Below are 23,151 nucleotides of genomic sequence, written 5' to 3'. Positions count from 1 at the left end.
CTTAGATGGCACAAAAATGAAATGTGTTCCAAGGCAATTAGTTGTTCCTTCCCTTCTCCTGTATCATTTTTCTACAAATGTAATTTTAAGCTGTGTGTCACCTGAGAAAAGAGTGTACCCTTAAAATGATTATATATAAATTATGCCCCTTAGTTATACATAGGCAAAAATATATTTTACTCATTCGTTCAAGCCAAATACAATTATTCAGAACTGAAAAAAATGTTAAAAATGTTAAACACCATTGTGCTTTCTTAGAATGATGTTTTGTTGGATTAATAGAAGAGTATATGAATTCTTCCAGAAGATCATAAAATGAGATGCTTAGTTTTAAAAGACTGAAGATCAGTTGGTGCAAACTAAGTGGCACCTGTGTGAATATTCACCAAAGAAAGTTGCATTTTAATTTCATTCATGCATTTTTTTATTTCTCCATTCAACAAATGTTTACTGAATACTGGTTGTGCTGATCACAATGTTCCATGTTGGCAGTATAAGTGTTGAACAATAGGACATTATTTTGTCTTCTTTGAGGTTACATTCCAGTGAAGGCAAACAGTGAATGAGTAAAATGATGAAAACAAATTCAGTGATATGAAATAAATAAAGGAAGCAAAGGAGTAGGTGTGGATACAGGAGGCAATTTTCTGGGAAAGTAAAACAATAACCTGAGACATGAAAGGAGAAAGAAACGTGTTAAATGGTGAGTTAGAATGCTAGTTCCAATTTTATAGATAATGTCTACAAAGATCTTGGAGTGAGACAAAGGTTTTTTCAACTTTTTATTTTATATTGCAGTATAATTGATTAATAATGCTGTGTTAGTTTCAGATGTATAGCAAAGTGATTAGGTTATACATATACATGTATCTTTTATTTTCCTTTTTTTTTTCCATTTAGGTTAGTACATAATACCGAGCAAAGTTCCTTGTGCTATATGGGTATGTCCTTGTTGGTTATCCATTTTAAGTACAGTAGTGTGTACATGTCAGTCCAAAACTCCTTAACTATCTGTTCCCCTTCCCCTCTGGCAACCATAAGTTCAGAGAAACGGCTTTTTTCTATTCTAAATATTAGATGCCTTTACAGCTGGGACATGGTGGGGGATGAGAAAATTGTGAGGATATAATATTAGAGGGATAGACTGGAACAACATGAACATGACTTTGTGTGAGGTCAGTATCATGACTGATTCATACATAGATTTCTTGGTTAGTAACTGAGAATAGACTCCATGAAAATGCAAAGAAGCAATGAAGAATTTACTACAGAATTCATCTAAGATATGTTGGTGGCTTGGCCTAGAGGGATGATAAGGGTTAAGAAAAGTGAAAAGATTTGAAACAGATTTCGGTTTTGGAATCAAAAGATTGCTCTGATGAATTGGATATTATTTGAGGAACTGGTTGATTATAGATAGTGTTTGGAGAGTTTTAAAAATCTGTATGGTTTTTGTGTTTTTTGTATAAAAATGCTATTCACAGGACTAGGAAGTTAAGAGGTAAGAAAGGAGTTCAGTTTAAGAAACGATGTGGTTTCTAAGAGATCCTTAGTTTTCATTGGGACATCTGACACTTATTTCCTACAAAAAGATTCAGAGAGGAAATCAGCAGTAAGTCATGATCTTCTCATTGATTTTAATATAAATTTGACTTTGATAAAATAACTCCAAGAACTGCCTAGTGACAGAGACTGCAGGCCAGTGAAACTTGAGACCAAGTATCCTGTAGGGAGATGGGAAAGCATGGAGGAAAATCCAAGACTAAAATACAGAAATAACCATATGAGAAGAAACAAAGTGACTTCCATTCCCAGTAGGTGTCTGAGACTGATTTCAGAGCTTTGTAAGTGAACAGACTTTGATAACAGATGAGAAGAAACAGGTAAAGCTCTTAAGTAACTAAAAGAAAACAGATGACGAGCACAGAAACAGAAATGGAACTCTGGACAAATAATCTCCCTTAAGTCATGGAATTTAAAATGTTGCTGAGAACCAGTTTCTCTGTTGACTGGGAGAGGCTGGCTTAGTTTAGTCATCATTTGTCCTTCTATTAACAAAAAGGGTCATTTTTACTTCTTATCTATTTATTCAATGACTATGAATAGACGGAGCCCCTTCTATGCTCTAGGCTGCTCTTGGAAGCAGTAAATTTGGTATATACTTTTCTGTTTGGATGGAAGCAGAAAAACAAATCAGTTTCTTACAAAGCAGCTCCAGTGGCTCTAGAGAGCTACACTGCTCACCTGCTCTTCACCTCTCCTCTTTTCTGGTTGCTGTCTCTGAATTCAGTTTTAAGTCACAGAAAGTGAAAAACCAGTCACTGTCCTTGTCCTCATGGAGCATTTATCTGAGGTCACAGAGGAAGCATGGATTAAGAAGCACATCAATATTGTCCACTAAATACAAAATTAAAAGTAAAATTTCAAATACTGTGTGTATTGTTTTTGAAATTTAGAAGTTCATTCAAATGACATTTTTTTCCCTAGAGTTTTTATATCTCATTCTGTTGCCTGACATATTATAAAGTTAAGGTTAATAGTTGCAGGTCTGTGAACCCAAGCATTTCAGTGTTTTTCCCACTCCTAAATAACCAGCTGAAGGCGAATACGCTTCAGCAAGACCTTGCTGTATTTTCACCATCACCATATTCTAGTCTCATTACTGCAATACCAATGCCTGCATAGGCTATAAACCTCAAATGTGTGGTCTTAACTCCCTGGGCCATGAAGGCTCAGCTTCAGGCTAACACTTCCATGTGTATCATCAGTGTCATCTCGAACTCTGTCATCCTCCCAGGGACCCACAGAGGGCAGAGCTTGCCCCAGGACCTCAGTCAAATTCTGGTCAAAAGTTGGGAGGCAGCAGGTGTGCCCTTCTGCTGAGCTGCAGAGAAACACACCGACTGCTGCTAAGAAATAAAGGCAAATCAGTCACAGAACTCTGCCAGGGAGGGGAAACCTCACGAGGAGCAGTGACAAAGGCGGGTGAAGAGCTAACATATTGACTTCATGCTGCACTCTTGAGGAAGTACAGGGTTGGCTTGTATTCTTTGTTTACAAGAAAGCAAGCTTTGGACAGACAGAGCAAGTAGTCATCTGCTCAGGACAATTCCAAGGCCACCAGGAAGCCACCTTATCCATACCAGCCCCAACACAATACCCTACAAAAGCCCATCTTCTTAACTGCTCAGTGTCCCAGAACTTTGACCTTTATATAAAGACTAACTGATTCAAGAAAGAGAGGCCAGGAGTGCCTTCAATATTTTCCCTGACAGCTTTATTACAATTTCCAAGCCCCAACCTTCTTTAGGTTGGAAAGTCAGCAGATTCCCTGTAGCACTGCAAATATATTTCTCTCTTTGGTCATGCCTCTTGTTGGCTCCTGGAAAAATAGTCCTTTGTGTCTAAAATGGAAAAGGGATGCAACAAAACCTGAGGGAGCTTGTTCCTCCATCAGGTAGGGGAGACGTTTGGGATGAGTTAGTGGTTTGGAATGGCACTGAAATAGAATTGCTCTGTTGAGCTTAAGGAACACTTGATTGCCATTAGTCCACAAATGCTTGAAGAGATTCTATGATGATGAAGGAAGAAGATCAATAGAATTCATTTGGTATATTCCAAGAAGCAACTAGCCTGACCACAACTAAATCTCTTTTGTGTTTTATGTTCAACAATTTAAAAGCATATTCTTATTCAAAATGACTGTTATCACAATAGAGTAATGAAAGTTAATTATGAAATGCCATGCCTTTTTATTTTTTTTTTAATTTTATTTTTACTTTATTTTACTTTACAATACGCAGCACTGTTTATAATAGCCAGGACATGGGAACAACCTAGATGTCCATCAGCAGATGAATGGATAAGAAAGTTGTGGTACATATACACAATGGAGTATTACTCAGACATGCCTTTTTAAATATCATAAACCAATAGATTTGAAATTTTTTAAATTTCTAGGGTCCTAGATCTGTTGATAATTTCTGTCTCCCAAGATAACTTCTCCTTAAGGAGTTGCTATAAGTTAATTTGTATGGAAAGGACCTCTGGACATATTCTTGGAAGAGCAAAAAGACAAGTGATGGGAAGAGTGCATCACCCCAGTTGGAATGGGACAAATGGGACAAATAGGAACATGGAATGAAGAGTGGTAGCAGGTATGTAAATGGAAAATAATTCTACTACAAGCAGCTTCCCTGTACCCATTATTTGGCTCTTTTGTGCTCTTTTTTGCTTTTATTTATTTAATGTTTAGAATGACTCTATTAAAAGAAGTCATGCATTGTCCTTGGCTAATGAGTAGAGGACTAGACTAGGAACTGAACTCTCAATTTGGATCTTTAGGAAGGAGTCAGGCATTGATGAAGGAAGCTCTGCAACAGAAAGCCATCAGGGTTTTGGACAGGAGATGGCATGTAAATTGCCCTGTGGAGATTTCCCAGAATCAAGGTTCAGCTTTAAAAGGACCTGCCACTTTATTTAAGAAAGGGACACAATTCTGCAATATACAGGATTGGGTTGCTTCCTTCATTTAGCCTGGGGAGCAGAGATACTAAGTAATTAGTTTGATCAAAGAAGTTAGAGATTTGTGATTAACATCACAAGTCTGAACTAGCCAGGCTGGAGCTTTTCTGGAAATCTTTCCTTCTTTTGATTTTCCTGTCTGTTGCACATTTATGGTTTGAACTGACTTAAACTAGAACCACAGCTTCATGTGGTATTTCTTGTTTACACTTGTTTCTTAGACAGTAAAGACTGTTATCCCAGGTGCATACTTCACTCAGTCCTTATCTGGTCTTTGAGTACTTTGGTCAAAATGAAAAAAAAAGGTAAATTAGTTCACTTTTTATCCACAAGCACCCTCACAAGGATGGAGTAAAGTACCTTGAAGAATAAAGCTATAGGAGAGATGAAAGCATTTAAACTTAGACAATTGTGTACCAGTCTGGTCCAAGCCAGTAGCTTGGTTTTCTTACATATAGTTGGATGTAGGATGCAACCATTATAAAATCTGCCCTCAAAGGACATTTAAGATTAAGTGGATTTCTGTGACATGAATATAAATAAAAGAAGTAGTTGCAGTGCTTTGTTCTTCTATTTTGATCAGAAAGGACACACACGCATGCAAGTTAACACACACACCATAGTTATGTGCCATATTAAAGCACAGGACTTCACTGATCAGTTTGTTCACCTTACATTTAGAATAGAAGCAAAATAAGTGTTCCCTCCCCCTTTTTTCTAGAATTCTTATTATCCAGATATCTAGTCTATAGCCTATCCCTTCAGGAGCGTGTTTGCTAGTCAGTTGTCATAATTGAAAGCATGATCAAATTTATTGTAGACCAAAATCTTATAGAAGAACAATGCAGAACATTCCTTTTTTATATGGGCACCTGAGGTCTTAACAATTCTAGAGTCAAAGGTAAAAATCTCTGTTCAGTGCAAAGAAAAGAATGCTGTCTTGGGAACCAGGAAATAAACTCCATTTTTCCACTTCACAGTCTGCCTCTGGCCAGATCCATGAACTCTGGCAAGTATTCAGGTTGAAGAAAGAGAAACTGAAGTATAAAATCTCAGATTTCTTTCACGTATGGTGTTCCATCTACACATATTTCTGAAATTATAAACATCCTGGACACCATGATAGAACAGTAAAGCTGATAATTTTCACTGATATTCCCCTCATATAACCCTACTTAAAAAGTTATAAAGCCTTTAATTCTGCTGTATATGCTTTATCCTCTGTCTTCTGCATGTGTGTGTGCTAAGTTGGTTCAGTTGTGTCCGACTCTTTGCAACCTCATGGACTGTAGCCCACCAGGCTCCTCTGTCCCTGGGGATTCTCCAGGCAAGAATACCAGAATGGGTTGCCATACCTCCTCCAGGGGACCTTCCCAACCCAGAGATCAAACCCATGTCTTTTATATGTCCTGCATTGGCAAGATGGGTTCTTTACCACAAGCATCACCTGGGAAGTCCTCTGTCTGTCTTTTATATGTATGTGTGTGTGTATATATATATATATATATATATATATATATATATATATATATGTTCAAGCTGGTTTTAAAAAAGGCAGAGGAACCAGAGATCAAATTGTCAACATCCACTGAATCATCAAAAAAGCAACAGAGTTCCAGAAAAACATCTATTTCTGCTTTATTGACTATGCCAAAGCCTTTGACTGTGTGGGTCACAATAAACTGTGGAAAATTCTGAAAGAGATGAGAATACTAGACCACCTGACCTGCCTCTTGAGAAACCTGTATGCAGGTCAGGAAGCAACAGTTAGAACTGGACATGGAACAACAGACTGGTTCCAAATAGGAAAAGGAGTACATTAAGGCTGTATATTGTCCCCCTGCTTATTTAACTTCTATGCAGAGTACATCATGAGAAACACTGGGCTGGAAGAAGCACAAGCTGAAATCAAGACTGCCGGGAGAAATATCAATCACCTTAGATATGCAGATGACACCACCCTTATGGCAGAAAGTGAAGAGGAATTTAAAAGCCTCTTGGTGAAAGTGAAAGAGGAGAGTGAAAAAGTTGGCTTAAAGCTCAACATTCAGAAAATGAAGATCATGGCATCCGGTCCCATCACTTCATGGGAAACAGATGAGGAAATAGTGTCAGACTTTATTTTCTTGGGCTCCAAAATCACTGCAGATGGTGATTGCAGCCATGAAATTAAAAGACGCTTACTCCTTGGAAGAAAAGTTATGACCAATATAGATAGCATATTTAAAAGCAGAGACATTACTTTGCCAACAAAAGTTCGTCTAGTCAAGGCTATGGTTTTTCTAGTGGTCATGTATGGATGTGAGAGTTGGACTGTGAAGAAAGCTGAGCACTGAAGAATTGATGTTTTTGAACTGTGGTGTTGGAGAAGACTCTTGAGAGTCCCTTGGACTGCAAGGAGATCCAACCAGTTCATTCTGAAGGAGATCAGCCCTGGGTGTTCTTTGGAAGGAATGATGCTAAAGGTGAAACTCCAGTACTTTGGCCACCTCATGCGAAGAGTTGACTCATTGGAAGACTCTGATGATGGGAGGGATTGGGGGCAGGAGGAGAAGGGGACGACAGAGGATGAGATGGCTGGATGGCATCACTGACCTGATGGACGTGAGTTTGAGTGAACTCCGGGAGTTGGTGATGGACAGGGAGGCCTGGTGTTCTGTGATTCATGGGGTTACAGAGAGTCAGACACGACTGAGTGACTGAACTGAACTAATACATATATACATATTTCTGTATATATATTATTTATAGTTTTATAAATATATAAGTATATAAATTTATATATAATATGTATTTATCAGGAGAAATTTTATATATATATGTATATATAAATAAAAGATATATATATATATATAAAATTTCTCCTGATATTTCCAATAAATAGAGAGGTGGCCTTCAATATTCTAGTCACAAACACTTAGATGCCAAATAAAGCCAGGTGTTCAGTAAATGCAGATTAGTCAGTGTGTTGTATGGAGATATGTGTGCCTCTCCTTCTGAATGAGCTCAGTCTGAGAAACTCATTTCGCCTTTAGCTTCAAGTTTCATGAACCTGTGGTGACACTTTACTTTTCCTTTCCACTGAATGTTTTGTAATAACAATAAAGCAAAAGAAAACATTGAAATTGACCAAGATTAACTTAGTTTTACTCTCCTTGGTAAGATTTTGACATGAAAGTTTTTACTTTATAAAGCTGCAACTTCACTATAATAGAGAGACAGCCCGAGTCACCAATTGTGCCTTTTCTGATGAACAAATGAGTTGTAATGGAAGCTGAACACATATACTCAGGAGTATAAACTGAGAATTAGCTATTGTTTTTCACCTGGCAGAGTGTGGACTGGAAAATTTTAAATCAAAGCCAAATTCTTGTTTTATAGTCAAAACACTCCACATTTTATCTCTACTCCAATAAATACAGCAGTTTCTCTGATTTCCCTTAAATTATCTCATCTTTATTGATTAGGTTAAAAATATGTTTTTACTATAATCCCCAGATCTATATTGTCTTCATTGTTAGAAATAGGGACAAACATAGTAAGCACATATGAACATCACACATGCCCAGCAAGAAACAAAAAAAAATCCAATTGTCTTTGTCAACCTTATAAAGATATTTGATACATAAAATTCAGAATAATGAGAATTTATATTCCTTCTCAAAATTGATTGTTTTGTTGATGCTCAGAAACCAACAAAATGGCTCTCATATAGCATAAAGTTCTAAAGAGAATAGTTTTGTACTTGTTTTCCAGATAGGGACTTCTGGATATTTATATATAAATACCATGTTTGACTGAAATTATGATCTCAATTTAGTAAAATAGTATGAGAAGTTGCTTTTGCTTACTTGATATTAAATCATCACTCACAGGCCTTCTCACTTACAAACTGATTAGTTCGACTTCATAAATACGTAGAGACATGCTAAGAATGTTCGATAATTTAAAACTTCTGTGGTAGTTCAGCTAAGTGACAACCAAAAATTACAGAGCAATTATTCTATACAAAAATAATTTCATCCACAAAGATATAAGAAAACTTCCCTTTGAGGTAATTTTCAATCAAATTCAAATAATCATATTATTTGGAGGTACTGTAGGTGTTTCAAAGATACATACACCCTTTGTTAACCTAAGAAACTTATCTAGCATTCATGTAAATGCATATGCACAGCATATGACAGAGATAACAATGAATTTGAGAATTTTTAGTTGGAAAATTGGAAGACTCCATTCAAAAACAGAGAATAAATTCCACCAGTTAGCTAAAGAAAGGGGTAAGCATCCAGCAAACCATCCTAATAATACAGACATTTCATGGTAAAGAGACAGGAGAGAAAATTCTACCTTGGATTTCTGAACCCCCAAGTCTCAAATGTGAAATATGCCAACTATCTTTAGTTTTCATTATTATCATTATCACAAATGCAATGGTGTTTAAATATGAAGATGAAAACTGAATTGGATGTCCAAAATGTTATAAATGAACATGAGATCTGCCATCCCAGAAGAGAGGAATGATCTATATTGTTATTATCCTGAAGAAGAAGGCAATTTATATAGCACTGACAGTGCACTCAGCTCTGTACGGTGGGCGGGTAATACCTGTTTCGGTTCAGTGGGCTTCCTGTCTAAATAAAGCTGAAAGCAAAAGAGGACAAAGACAAAAACTAAATTCATCATCAGAGTTATAGATCTGATCTCATCCATTCCACTAATCCAACTCTATATGTCTTTACCCACAGGTGTCACCAAGAAAGCTTTATAGAGAAAATGGGTATCATCTACCCTTCCTATGCCAGTCCAAAATATTCCCAGATTTAGCACTCCCTTCCCACATTTCTTGGTATCTCACCCTAATAACTGGGGCTTCTCTATTCTTTTCTCTTCTCAATCTCATCTGTCACCAAGTTCTGGAGATTACTCCCAAATGTATGATCATGTCTTTTCTAATTGGCAGATGTTCCTTTGGGGCTCACAGTGATAGGGGAATAGGATGAGCAGCCCTCCTTAATGGGGGAAGGTTGACACAGTCAAACAAGCCAGATGAAATCACATGATCAATGAATGACAGATGTTTCATCCCCATCAATGTGGCATTCAGGAACCACTCTTCTTCACTCTCCCCCATGAAGTTTCTCTGTAGATTCTGAACTCTTTAAGCATGTAGAGAAGGGAATGGAGAGATGCTCTCTGAGGAGGGCATTGCTATTCATTCAACAAATCCTTTCAATAAATATTTACTATCTCTGAGTTGACCCTCTGGGGATGGCAAAGCATTTTATCAATGGAGTTAAGTATGTAGAGGGCATTACGGACTGAAGAATCAAAATGAACACTATCATTAAAACAGTGAGTGATTGAAAGTTGCTCAATTGTCCTACTCTTTGTGACCCCATGGACTAAACAGTCCATGGAATTCTCCAGGCCAGAATACTGGAGTGGGTAGCCATTTCCTTCTCCATGGGATCTTTTTAACCCAGGGATCAAACCCAGGTCTCCTGCATGGCAGGCAGTCTTTACCAGCTGAACCACCAGGGAAGCCCAAGAACACTGGAGTCGGTAGACTATCCCTTCTCCAGCAGATCTTCCTGACCCAGGAATCAACCCGGGATCTCCTGCATTGCAGGCAGATTCTTTACCAGCTGAGCTACTAAGGGAGCCCTAGGCATTAAGGCATGGAGATGCCTATTAGAAGGAAAACTGATCAACACATTTGATTATTAATAGAACATGCAGTTGCTATTGGCTTCTAGCTAACTTTTGCGTTTTTACATGGCCATTTAAATGTTATGTGTGCGCATTCATATGGTTACCAGTAAACATGCTCTGGTTAGAAAAATTGATTGTCCTGGTAAATTATTTTTTAGGTTTGCTTCTTTATTTCCTGATGGACAACTCAGTCTACAAATGAGAGTCAATGAAAAAGGGAAGTTAGGATAGAGAGAACATGAGAAGTCAGATAATAGAAGTAATATATATATATAGCTTGGAAAATAGAGAAACAGAATGGATAACAGAAGGACAGAAAGACAGATGCAGTTATCCAAAGAGTATTTAGTGAAAGATTGCTTTTAATCACTGACTTTGCATGGCTTCCTTTCAGTTACTGGATTTTGGGTCAACAGAAATTCCTTCAGGGCCAGAGGCCTTCTCTCACCTTCCTCTCTAAAGCAGTCACAATGTCACTGACTCAGGCACACATACATGAAGAAATTCATCCACAAAGCAAGGACCAGAAGGCCCATGTTCCTGCTCTCTTGTAAATTGTCTTCCTACCTTTGAAACTGGACTTCACATTTCAGTGGCACTGTCCTAAAAGCAAGCTAGGAAGCTGGGTCCTTATTATTTCTACTTTTCTTCTTCTTCTTCTCTATATACTCCTGTATTAATTCCAAGCCTGCAACCCAAGTGCCTACTCTGATTCTAAAGTCGCCTGAGCTTTAATCTAGCACGGCCTCTCCCATAGAAGTAGATGTGCAACATCCATGATGCATGTTAGATATTTATTAAATGTTATATAAGGATATGAGCATGACAGAAAAGAGAGAACTCACGAGCTACAGTCTGATGGGCAATCCAAAGATAAAGAGTAAAGGAAATAGGTAGAGGCCATTTTATCATAACTGATTAGTCAAAATAAGGGAGTTGGTGAAATTTATCTTTCACCCCTTGTCTAATTTTTCTAGTGACTTTTATCTCCTCCTAATTACAATTTCTGTCAAGTGCCCTCAGGCCATCAGCAACACTGATCGGCAAAACCAGCTTAAAAGAATACATTTCAGTTGTCTAATCTGAAGGAGATCAACCCTGGGATTTCTTTGGAAGGAATGATGCTAAAGCTGAAGCTCCAGTACTTTGGCCACCTCATGGGAAGAGAGTTAACTCATTGGAAAAGACTCTGCTTCTGGGAGGGATTGGGGGCAGGAGGAGAAGGGGACGACCCAGGATGAGATGGCTGGATGGCATCACAGACTCGATGGACGTGAGTCTGAGTGAACTCAGGGAGATGGTGATGGTCAGGGAGGCCTGGCGTGCTGCAATTCATGGGGTCTCAAAGAGTCGGACACGACTGAGCGACTGAACTGAATTGAATGAAAAGAAGGTATGACTTTGTTTATTGTTTATTCCTTTGACATGATAGATTTCCTACTGAACAGTTGGTATCTGCTTATATGTGGAGTTCAGATTAGGAAGCCAAGATTGAAATTCTGACTGTTGCAGTCTAGTCATGTAACTTACATGGCATAAAATTTCACCTTATTATGGTGATAATAATAGCTATTTGATGGAGCTATTTTGATTAAATGACCTAATTGCATAAAAGCAGAAAGAATCATGTTGGGCACAAAGGAGCCTATTAAAAATATTAACAAAAACATCAATGTAGTTTCCCTGAATAAATGTTAATTCTTATCCTATGTTTTGTTTTTTTTTTTCTTTTCTTTTCTTTTTACTGCTTTCTTTTTATCGTTCTCTTTCTCCTCCTTTAAAATTGGGAGTTCCAATCATAGTTAGTAAAGTGTCTTCTGCTGTGAGTTCTCAGAATATATTTAAATGAAATTGAAAGTTTAAGGGAGTCAGTGAATGAGTGAGGAAGTAAATTAATGCCGAATTGCAATGTCTTATCTTTCTTCCCCTTCTATTTGGGAATCTGTAATCAACTTGTGAAGTATCACCAGTCTAACACATCCATCCAGGACCAAAAACTTTCCTGTCATTTTTTAAATGAATTATTCTGTTTTGAAAGTAATATATTGCTTTTAATTCCACATTTTGTTACATCACAGATAATGCATTGCTCAATTCTCTATAGTCTTTAAAAAAGTGAATAGGTGATCCTGGTTCTGCTTTTTCAGGGCTATGAAATTTCACCATTGAAGAACAGTTAGGTTTTTTAATCAAATAACTTCTTTGGTCACACAGATAGAAGGCCACTGAAAACCAAAAGACAGTGTGGGCAATAAGTATTTAAACAAAGCTAACTACACAATGACTACTGTCAGTGGAATTCAATAAGCTTTGATGGTTAATATTAATTCAAATAGCATGCCTTTGTGAACAGGTAAGGGGCCCAAAAACCTTGAATGTTGAAAAGAACTATAGATCTTCAAAGTCAGACACACAAATGGAAAAAAAAAAATTAAACAAAATTAAAAATAGTAGTGTGCAATGGAGACTTGAATAATGTAAAAGCCTTGGTTTGAAGCGAGGGAGTTGGAAGAATCACTTGCAAATCATTTTATTTGTAGAAAACTCCCATGGAGAGTATATTTTCTACTAACTTAATGAGCAATGGCTTGTCAGCTTCAGTTTTTGTTTTTGTTTTTGTTTTTTTTTTTTATAAAGCCTACAAGATCATCATCATCATAGGGTCAGATGTTAAAGACAAAGATAGATTTAAAATTATGAGAGACAAAAATCCAGGCAATCCTACAGAACTCCTTTAGGGGAGAAGTTCTGAAGAAGGCAAAGGATTGGTACTGAATTAAAAATTTAAACTGAATGGAATAAGCATATGGATGCTTTACCTCAAAGGAAAGGGTCAAAACACAGTACACTGGACTGTGGCATTTCAAGTATCTTAGTTTAACATGTTGCTTGTCAGTCTTTTTAAAAGGGTGGTGGAGGGTGATAAAAGCAACTCCAGCAATAGAAGCAACACCAGGACAATAATTAGAAAACAATGCAAATTTCTTGTTATACTCATTTCAGCTATCCCAGGAGAGTAAAGGGTCTGTACAATGGGGAATGAAATGGGATTCATAAACATTTTCTGATGAATATCATTATTTAATAAGAATATTTAAAATAGCATGTCATGTATTTTTCCTTATGAATTGAAGTTTAATTGGTTTCAAGTGAATCCTGAGAGAATTTCCAAAGAGGAAAAGAAACGTACATACACAAACACACAAATTTACAGCTACAGGTGGATCATTCTCAAATGATTCTACCTTTACATGTCCAGGGACAGCTCTGTTTTCTGATAAGGAATTCCTGGGACAATCCTTCCTGGAACATATGCCCTTTTGAGAAGCTACTATTTTGTGATATGACTTTTTCCTTTGAAATCACACTGTCTCCCAGATTAAAACCTAAACAAATTATCTAAATAAAATTACCTAAATTATATTTAGGTATTCCTGGAGTTTCAGCAAAGGGACTGGGAATTGCCAGGTTTGAAGGTCAGTGGGAATTGATTATAGAACTTCCACAGAACTGGGGGAAACAGAGACTCTTAGAGGGTACAAACAAACCCTTGTGCACAACAGGACCCAGGGGATAGGAGTAGTGACCCCTGAAAGACAGAGCCAGACTTGCTTGTGTGTGGTGGGGAGTCTCCTGCAGAGACATGATTGGACAGTGGCCTGCCACAGGGTCTGGGGAACTGCCAAAAGCACTCCTGGGAGGCTGGAATATTTGCATATGTCCTCTTGGAGGAGGTCACCATTAGCCCTACTATAGAGCCTGCAGCCCTAACATAGAGACTACAGCAGAGAGAACTGGGCCACCTCAGGCCAATCTACAGGGAGGGAGCACAGCCCCACCATTAGCAGAAAATTGGATGAAAGATTTACTGAGCATGACCCTGCCTACCAGAGAAAGACCCAGTTTTCCCCATAGCAAGTCCCTCATACCAGGAAGATTGCACAAGCCTCTTATTCTCATCCATCAGAGGGCAGATATAAGAAGCAAGAACTGCAATTGCATGGCCTCCATAATGGAAACCACAATCAGAAAACTAACCAAAATAATCACACGGATCACAGCTTTGTGTCACTCAACGAAATTATGAGCCATGCCCCACAGGGCCACCCAAGATGCATAAGACATGGTGGAAAATTCTGACAAAACATGGTCCACTGGAGAAGGGAATGACAAACCACTCAGTCTTGCCTTGAGAACCCCATGAACAGTATGAAAAAAACAAAAAATATATGAAATAGCAAGACAAGTCCCCTAGGTCAGTAGGTGTCCAATATGCTACTGGGAAAGACCAGAAATATACCTCCAAAAAAAAAAAAAAAAGAAGAGGTTAAACCAAAGTATAATATGCCCAGTAGTGCATCTGTCTGGCGGTGAAAGTGAAGTCTAATGCTACAAAGAGCAATATTGCATAGGGACCTTGAATGTTAGGTCCATGAATCTAGGTAAATTGCAAGTGGTCAAATAGATGGCAAGAGTGAACACTGACATTAGGAATCAGTGAACTAAAATGGGGAGGAATAGGCAAACTTAATTCACATGACTATTATATCTACAACTATGGGCAAAATCCCTTAGAAGAAATGGAGTAGCCCTAATAGTTGATGTGGAAATTTCTTTGAGATGGGAATACTAGACCGTGTAATCTGCCTCCTGAGAAATCTGTATGCAGGTCAAGAAGCAACAGTTAGAACTGGACATGGAACTACAGACTGGTTCCAAATTGGGAAAAAAAGTAGGTCAAGGCTACATATTGTCATCCTGCTTATTTAATTTATATGCTGAGAATATCATGCAAAATGCTGGGCTGGATGAAGCTCAAGCTGGAATCAAGACTGCCAGGAGAAATATCAATAACCACAGACACACAGATGGCACCACCTTTCTGGCAGAAAGTGAAGAAGAACTAAAGAGCCTCTTGGTGAAAGTGAAAGAGGAGAGTGAAAAAGTTGACTTAAAACTCAACATTCAAAAAACTAAGATCATGGCAACTGGTCCCATCACTTCATGGCAAATAGATGGGGAAACAATGGAAATAGTGACAGACTTTATTTTGGGGGGCTCCAAAATCACTGCAGATAGTGACTGCAGCCATGAAATTAAAAGATGCTTGCTCCTTGGAAGAAAAGCTGTCACCAACCTAGAAACCATATTTAAAAGCGAAGACATTTCTTTGCCAACAAAGGTCTGTCTAGTTAAAGTTATGGTTTTTCTAGTAGTCATGTATAAATGTGAGAGCTGGACTATAAAGAAAGCTGAGCACCAAATAGTTGATGCTTTTGAATTGTGGTGTTGGAGAAGACTCTTGAGAGTCCCTTGGACTGAAAGGAGATCCAACCAGTCCATCCTAAAGAAAATCAGTCCAGAATACTCATTGGAAGGACTGCTGCTGAAGCTGAAACTCCAATACTTTGGCCACCTGATGTGAAAAGCAGATTCATTGGAAAAGATCCTAATGCTGGGAAAAATTGAAGTCAGGAGGAGAAGAGACAGCAGAGGATGAGATGGTTGGATGGCATCACTGACTCAATGGTCATGAGTTTGAGTAAGCAGGAGTTGGTGATGGACAGGGAAGCCTGGCACGCTGTAGTCCATGGGCTCATAAAGAGTTAGACACGACTAAGTGGCCAAACTGAATGAAATAGTTAAGTAGAGTCTGAAATGCAGCACTTGAGTGCAATCTCAGATATGACAAAATGATCTGTTTGTTTCCAAGGCAAACCATTCAATATCACAGTGATTCAATCTGTGCCCCAACCACTAATGCCAAAGAAGATGAAGCTGAATGGTTCTATGAAGACCTACAAGACCTTAAAGAGCTAACACCAAAAAAGATGTTCTTTTCATCATAGGGGACTGGAACGCAAAAGTAGGAAGTCAAGTGATACTTTGAGTAGCAGGCCTTGGGAGAACAAAATGAAGTAGGGCAAAAGTTAACAGAATTTTTCTTAGACACTGGTCATAACAAACACTCCTTCCAATAACACGAGATGACTCTACACATGGACATCACCAGATGGTCAATACCGAAATCAGATTGATTATATTCTTTGCAGCTGAATATGGAAAAACACTATACAGTTAACAAAACAGGTCCTTGAACTAACTGTGGCTCAGAGGATAAGCTCCTTATTTCAAAATTCAGACTTAAATTGAAGAAAGTAGGGAAAACCAGTAGGCTATTTAAAGTGAAAGGAAGTGAAAGTCACTCAGTTATTTCAGACTCTTTGCAACCCCATTGACTGTAGACTGCCTGCTTTCTCTCTCCATGGAATTCTCCAGGCCAGAATACTGGCATGGTTAGCCATTCTCTTCTCTAGGGAATCTTTCCAAACCAGGGATCAAACCAGGGTATCCTGCACTTCAGATGGATTCTTTATCATCTGAGCCACCAGGGAGGCACAAGAATACTGGAGTGGGTAGCCTAACCCCTCGCTAGCAGATCTTCCTGACCCAGGAATCAAACTGGGGTCTCCTAGGTGGCAGGCAAATTCTTTACCACCTGAGCTACCCACGGAAGCCAAAAGACCCCATTCAGGTATGACCTAAATAAGATCCCTTATGATTATTCAGTGGAAGTGACAAATAGATTCAAGGGATTAGATTTGATAGACAGAGTACTTGAGAACTATGGATGGTGGTTCATATCACTGTATGGGAGGCAGTGAACAAAACTATCCCAAAGAAAAAGAAATGCAAGATAGAAAATGGTTGTCTGAGGAGGCCTTACTGAGGATGCCTTCCTTACTCAGCTGAGAAAAGAGAAGAAAAAAGGTGAAGGAGAAAGGGTAAGACATACCCAACTGAAAGCAGAGTTCCAAAGAACAGCAAGAAGAGATAAGAAAGCCTTAAGTGAACAATGCAAAGAAAAAGAGGAAAACAATAGAGTAAGAAAGACTAGAGATATCTTCAAGAAAATTGGAGCTACAAAGTGAATATTTCATGCAAATATGGGTTCACTAAAGAACAGAAAAGGTAAGGATCTAACAGATGCAGAAGACGTTAGGAAGAGGTGGCAAGAATACATGGAAAAAGTGTACAAAAAAGGTCTTAATGACTCCGATAACCATGATGGTGTGGTCACTAACCTAGAGCCAGACATCCTGGGTAGTGATGTCAAGTGGCCTTTAGGAAGCATTACTAAGAACAAAGATATTGGAGGTGATGAAATTCCAGCTGAGCTCTTTCAAATCCTAAAAGATGATGCTGTTACAGTGCTGCACTCAATATCTCAGAAAATCTGGAAAGTTCAAACGACTATACAATTGTGCTCATTTCATCTGCTAGCAAGGTAATGCTCAAAATTCTTTAAAATAGGCTTCAACAGTATGTGACCTGAGAACTTCCAGATATACAAGCTGAAGAACTAGAGACCAATTTGCCAGTATCCATTGGATCATAGAGAAAGCAAGTAAATTTCAGAAAAACATCTACTTCTCCATGGCTATGCTAAAGCCTTTGACTGTGTGGATCACAACAAACTGTGGAAAATTCTTAAAGAGATAAGAATACCAGACCACCTTACCTGACTCCTGAGAAACATGTATGCAGGTCAAAAAGAAACAACCAGACATGGAACAATGGACTGGTTTAAACTGGGAAAGGGGTATGTCAAGGCTATATATTATCACTCTGCTTGTTTCAGTTATATGTAGCATACACCATGTAAAATGCCAGGCTGGATGAAGTACAAGCTGGAATCAAGATTTCAGGGAGAAGTATCAACAACCTCAAACATGCAGATGATACCACTCTAATGGCAGATAGTAAAGAGGAACGAAAGAGCTTCTTGATAAAGGTGAAAAAGAGGATGAAAAGCTGGTTTAAAACTTGACATTTAAAAAACTAAGGTCATGGCATCAGGTCCCATTACTTCATGGCAAATAGATGGAGAAAATGTGGAAACAGTGAGAGACTTTCTTTTCCTGGGCTCCAGCATCACTGTGGACAGTGACTGCAGCCATGAATTTAAAAGACAATTGCTCCTCGGAAGTAAATCTATGACAAATCTAGACAGTGTATTAAAAACCAGAGAACTCACTTATGACAAAGTCCATCTAGTCAAAGCTATAGTTTTTCCAGTTGTCATTATGGGTGTGAGAGCTGGACCACAAAGAAGTGATCCATTCAAACTATGGTGCTGGAGGAGACTCTTGAAAGTCCTTTGGACTGCAAGAAGTTCAAACCAGTCAATCTTGAAGGAAATCAACCCTGAATAATCACTGGAAGGACTGATGCTGAAGCTGAAACACCAATATTTTGGCCACCTGACATGAAGAGCAGACTTACTGGAAAATACCTGGATACTGGGAAAGATTGAAGGCAGGAGAAGGGAATGACAGAAAATGAGATGATTGGATAGTATCACTGGTTCAATGGACATGAGCTTGAGAAAGCTCCAGGAGATAGTGAAGGACAAGGAAGCCTGATGTGCTACAGTACATGGGGTCACAAAGAGTCAGACATGCTTAGCAACTGAACAACAACAAATACTTAGATATTAAGCTTGTTCATCAATTCCACCTAATATGAAATTTGATGGCAACCCACTCCAGTGTTCTTGCCTGGAGAATCCCAGGGATGGCAGAGCCTGGTAGGCTGCCATCTATGGTGCCGCACAGAGCTGGACACAACTGAAGCGACTAAGCAGCAGCAGCAGCAGCAGCAGCAGGAGCAGCAGCAATTTTCAGCTATTAAAACAGTTCTTCCCCAGTGATTGCCTCCTAATAGTCAAGCTATATCTTAGGTGGATCTTACAAATAGGATTCTTGATATTTGTGACTTTAAAAATTTCTTATTTAAATGCAGTTGTTCTATTAAGAACATTTAAAGAGAATGTGCCTTTCTGTCTTGATACTGTTAATTTCATCCTAGGTAACCAAAAGGTTAGAAATAGTGTAATTTTTTGCTTTCTAATATTCTCACATTTCATCTTAAGAGTAAAACTAATCAACACTGATTAGAAAGAAATTCTTACATTAGCTCTATAGGGAAGCATATAAGAGGCTTTCCTTATGTTCTAGAAAATAGATCCTCTCTTAGCTCCTGTGATCATTTGGAAGGGGAGGGAAGAGAGTTTCTTTTTAGAGACTTATTACTCTCATTTTAGGGAGAAGGAAATGGCAACCCACTCCAGTATTCTTGACTGGAGAATCCGGTGGACAGAGGAGCCTGGAGGGCTGCTGTCCATAGGGTTGCACAGAGTCAGACACGACTGAAGCAACTTAGCATGCATGCATGCACCAATGACATATGTGAAAAATGAGAGCCATAGGGTTTTTCAATGATCAATGAGTTTCATTTTTCTATTTTTGATCCAAGGAAGCATGGACCATATCTGATTTGCTTAGGCAGATCAATACCAGATACTTAGTCATCCCTGACGAAATAAAATATTAGAGGTTTACTTTCTTCAAAGCTCCTGAGTGAATCAGATTATGCCTAGCTGGGCCCATAAAGGGTAAAACTCTAATGATCTTTGTTAAATTAGCACTAGGCCTGAGATACCACTCGGACACCATAGAGTAGAGTAAAGTCAGTGGTCTCTCCTCTAGCCTGATGAACAGATATACCTCTCCTGGGGCCTGTGACTCTCTCTCAGGTAACATTACCTAGCCAACTTTGCCTGTTGGCCTGCCCCTTTTCAAGCCTGACTTACAGAACTTTCAAAATCCTAACAACTTCTTAGAGAGTTTACTTGAGTTCATGTCTTTGTGTAAATGTGTAAATGTGCCCTGATCAAGAGGGGCAATGAACCTAGGCTATGTTTATGTCAGAACCCAGAAAGGATTAGTGTTCTTGCCCATCTTTGTCACTCAGTTATCCTAAAGCGCTCACCTTAACAGATTGACTGATGCTCTCTCTCTTCCATTCTTCCCAAGTCTTCTGTTTGGATGTCCTGATACAATTTATAGTTGGATAGAAACAAAAAATGGCGATATGAATGGGTTACCAAGGACATGAGAAATGCAAACTAACACACTAGACACCTCAGAATCTCTGGGAAATCACAATGATTAACTTGAGACATTTGGGAAAAAAAAAGAAACACAAACACAAGACTTCAAATCTGGACTCCAGACAGTTGGATGAAGTCCCACAAGCATATGAGTACTATTAATACCTGAGATGTTTTTAAAAATAAAGTTATGGGTATCATTCATTTCATAAATGGAAATTAGGAAATATTAAGAAAATAGCCAAGAGTTATGCAATCATAGATCTGCTCACTCATTATATATTGATGATGATAGATGACACTCAAGTGTTCCTGTTATTATAGAAATGTATTTAAAGACAAATGATGCGCAATTCTCGCCCATGAGATGCAAATGTCAATCACAGCTCAAGGATAACAAGAGCTGTGAGGGAGGTCCTCACACCATTCCAGTGCAAAAGGAAGACAATCTTCTTCTTATAGAGAAGCAGGCAACTTCAGAAAGGAAGCACATCAAAGCTGGCAGTTCCCAGAATAAAAACAAAGAATAAAGATGGAAACAGCATTACAGCAAAGGCTCTGTCTCCAAATATGCATAGCAAAATCACATCTGTGTATTCTATCCATATTCTCTGCAACTGGATGCTGACCATAGAGGTCCTGCGACCTAGATGCTGACCACAGGCTTCTGACACAGGTAAGTTGGTTTGGTCCAGCCTCAGTTTTAGGAAGGTCCTGTGAAGCAGCTTTGAGGGTGGGACTTCTTCAGCCTACCTCCCTCACCTCCTTGGCAGCCAGACCCTTCTGAATAAGGGGAGTTTTGCATGATGCTGCCCCTCTTTTCCTCACCCTTTTCTCAACAGTAGCACATCTGTCACAAACAGATTTGGTCCAAGGCTGCATCTCATCCCTGTCTCTGTGATGCAGAGTTTTCTACAACTATCCCCAACTATCACTTTGGTTGTCTGTGTGCCCCGGGAAAGTGGCTTTATTGTCTCTCACTTACAGATGTAAAGCTTTCACTTTGTGAGTGAGAAGGGTTGGGAAGCCCACAGGTGTCCCAGGCATTTTCCCTCCCCCATAGTCCCCATCAGCTCCTGCATTATCAGTGGACTTAGTCTCTGACTCTGCCCCAAACTTGCTCCTCACCACATGGTGGGAAAGACCTTTCATGTGAATGCTGCTTTTCCATTGGCCAGGTGTTCCAGAAATACTTGGCAATGGCTTGTTAGCCCACACTTGGACGTTGAGAGCTCTTTAAAATTTTATCTGATCCTCACCTGCTTGTTTTGCAGCCAAGAAGTCCTTTCTATGTTCTGCCATAGCCGAGACAGATCACATGTTCCAGCTTGCCTTGGAAAGACTTGGAATGAGAAAGAATCCACTTGGTATTTTATGGTTTGGGGCTGCCTTGCTACCTCAGTGGTCACATGGGCTCAAGAAAAATATAACTTTGTAGATAATCTGGGTCTTATTCATTTTTAAGATGGAAATGATTTTCTTTGAAGCTTCCTGTAACCCAAGGCAGAAGCAGAAACCCCCTTCAAAATATTGAAAGCAGAAAATTTACAGAACTAAAAGGAGAAATAGACAAATAGCACACAGACATAGAGGTTTTACCAAATGTCTCTCTCTCTCTCTCAATGATGGACAGAACAAGCAGATTTTCTATACCTTATCCATATCCATATCTATATCTTCCACAGATAAGCAATTATCCTTAATAAGTAACTGAGCAAATAATTAAGACAGGACATGTTTTTAAAATAGCACTTAGACCCAAATAATTAAACTCCTAGAAAAAAATTATTACCAAGAAATTGAAAGAAGAACTCAAAAATAAAAAGCTGTCAATCAAGAATATCTCAGTCCTTCCTATTTTTCAGCTATAAAACTTTTCTACTTCTCTGCCTGCTTTTGAGTCTCCACCAAATACAAGTGAGGTCAATGACTCCTTTTTTATAGCAACCTCTGAATAGGTGCTGCTTGTTTATTTCCACAAATACCATAGGATCACCTGAATTTCTATATGTTGATTTGCAAACTGATTTCCACATTGGCAGCAAAGAGAGACCTAAGAAAGAAGCAGCCATTCAGATTGGTAGGTGGTGGGGCTAAGAAGAAGAAAACTTACTTGGGAGTTTTTTCTAGGGATTCATAAGGTGATTAAATCCCTGCCTGTGCTCAACAGCATATTAAGAGCTTGTAGAGAGGTTTTAATAGGGGTTCAGTCACATCCACCGTTCAGATGGTCTCAATAACTCATTGCTCTCTCAAGGCTACATCCTTGAAAATTATCCCAATGCTAGAAAGATGGTCAGAACACACATTCTAAGGACAGAGAGGAGGTGAGAAACTTCCAATTGTCTATGTCCAACTCACAGGTCATGCTGTCTTGATGACCTCCTCTAAGACTACATGTGGAAAAATGAGCCCTGACCTCCTTCCTTATAGCATGTATAAATATAAACTCAAGATGGGTCATTTATCTAAATGTAAAAGATAGTAAAAATAGTACAATAATACTGGATAATATCTTAATGACCTTGTGGTAAGCAAATATATTGTTATTTTTTTTCAGCTTTCTTTTTTTTTAATTTTTATTTTTACTTTATTTTACTTTACAATACTGTATTGGTTTTGCCATACATTGACATGAATCCACCATGGGTGTACATGCGATCCCAAACATGAACCCCCCCTCCCACCTCCCTCCTCATAACATCCCTCTGGGTCATCCCCGTGCACCAACCCCAAGCATGCTGTATCCTGCATCAGACATAGACTGGTGATTCGATTCTTGCATGATAGCAAATATAGTATTTTAAACTTTGCACCAAAAAATAGTAACACAAGAACAAAATTGACGAACTTCACTAAATTTAAAATCTCTATTAATTTGAGGAAATCCTTGAGAAATTAATAATTCAGGGCTCAGAATAAAGACATTTGTAGTTATTAACAATAAGATGTTAGTT

This window comes from Ovis canadensis, chromosome 23, assembly GCF_042477335.2.
Source record: "Ovis canadensis isolate MfBH-ARS-UI-01 breed Bighorn chromosome 23, ARS-UI_OviCan_v2, whole genome shotgun sequence".
In the NCBI taxonomy this organism is placed as follows: domain Eukaryota; kingdom Metazoa; phylum Chordata; class Mammalia; order Artiodactyla; family Bovidae; genus Ovis; species Ovis canadensis.
This window is presented reverse-complemented; position numbering follows the sequence as displayed.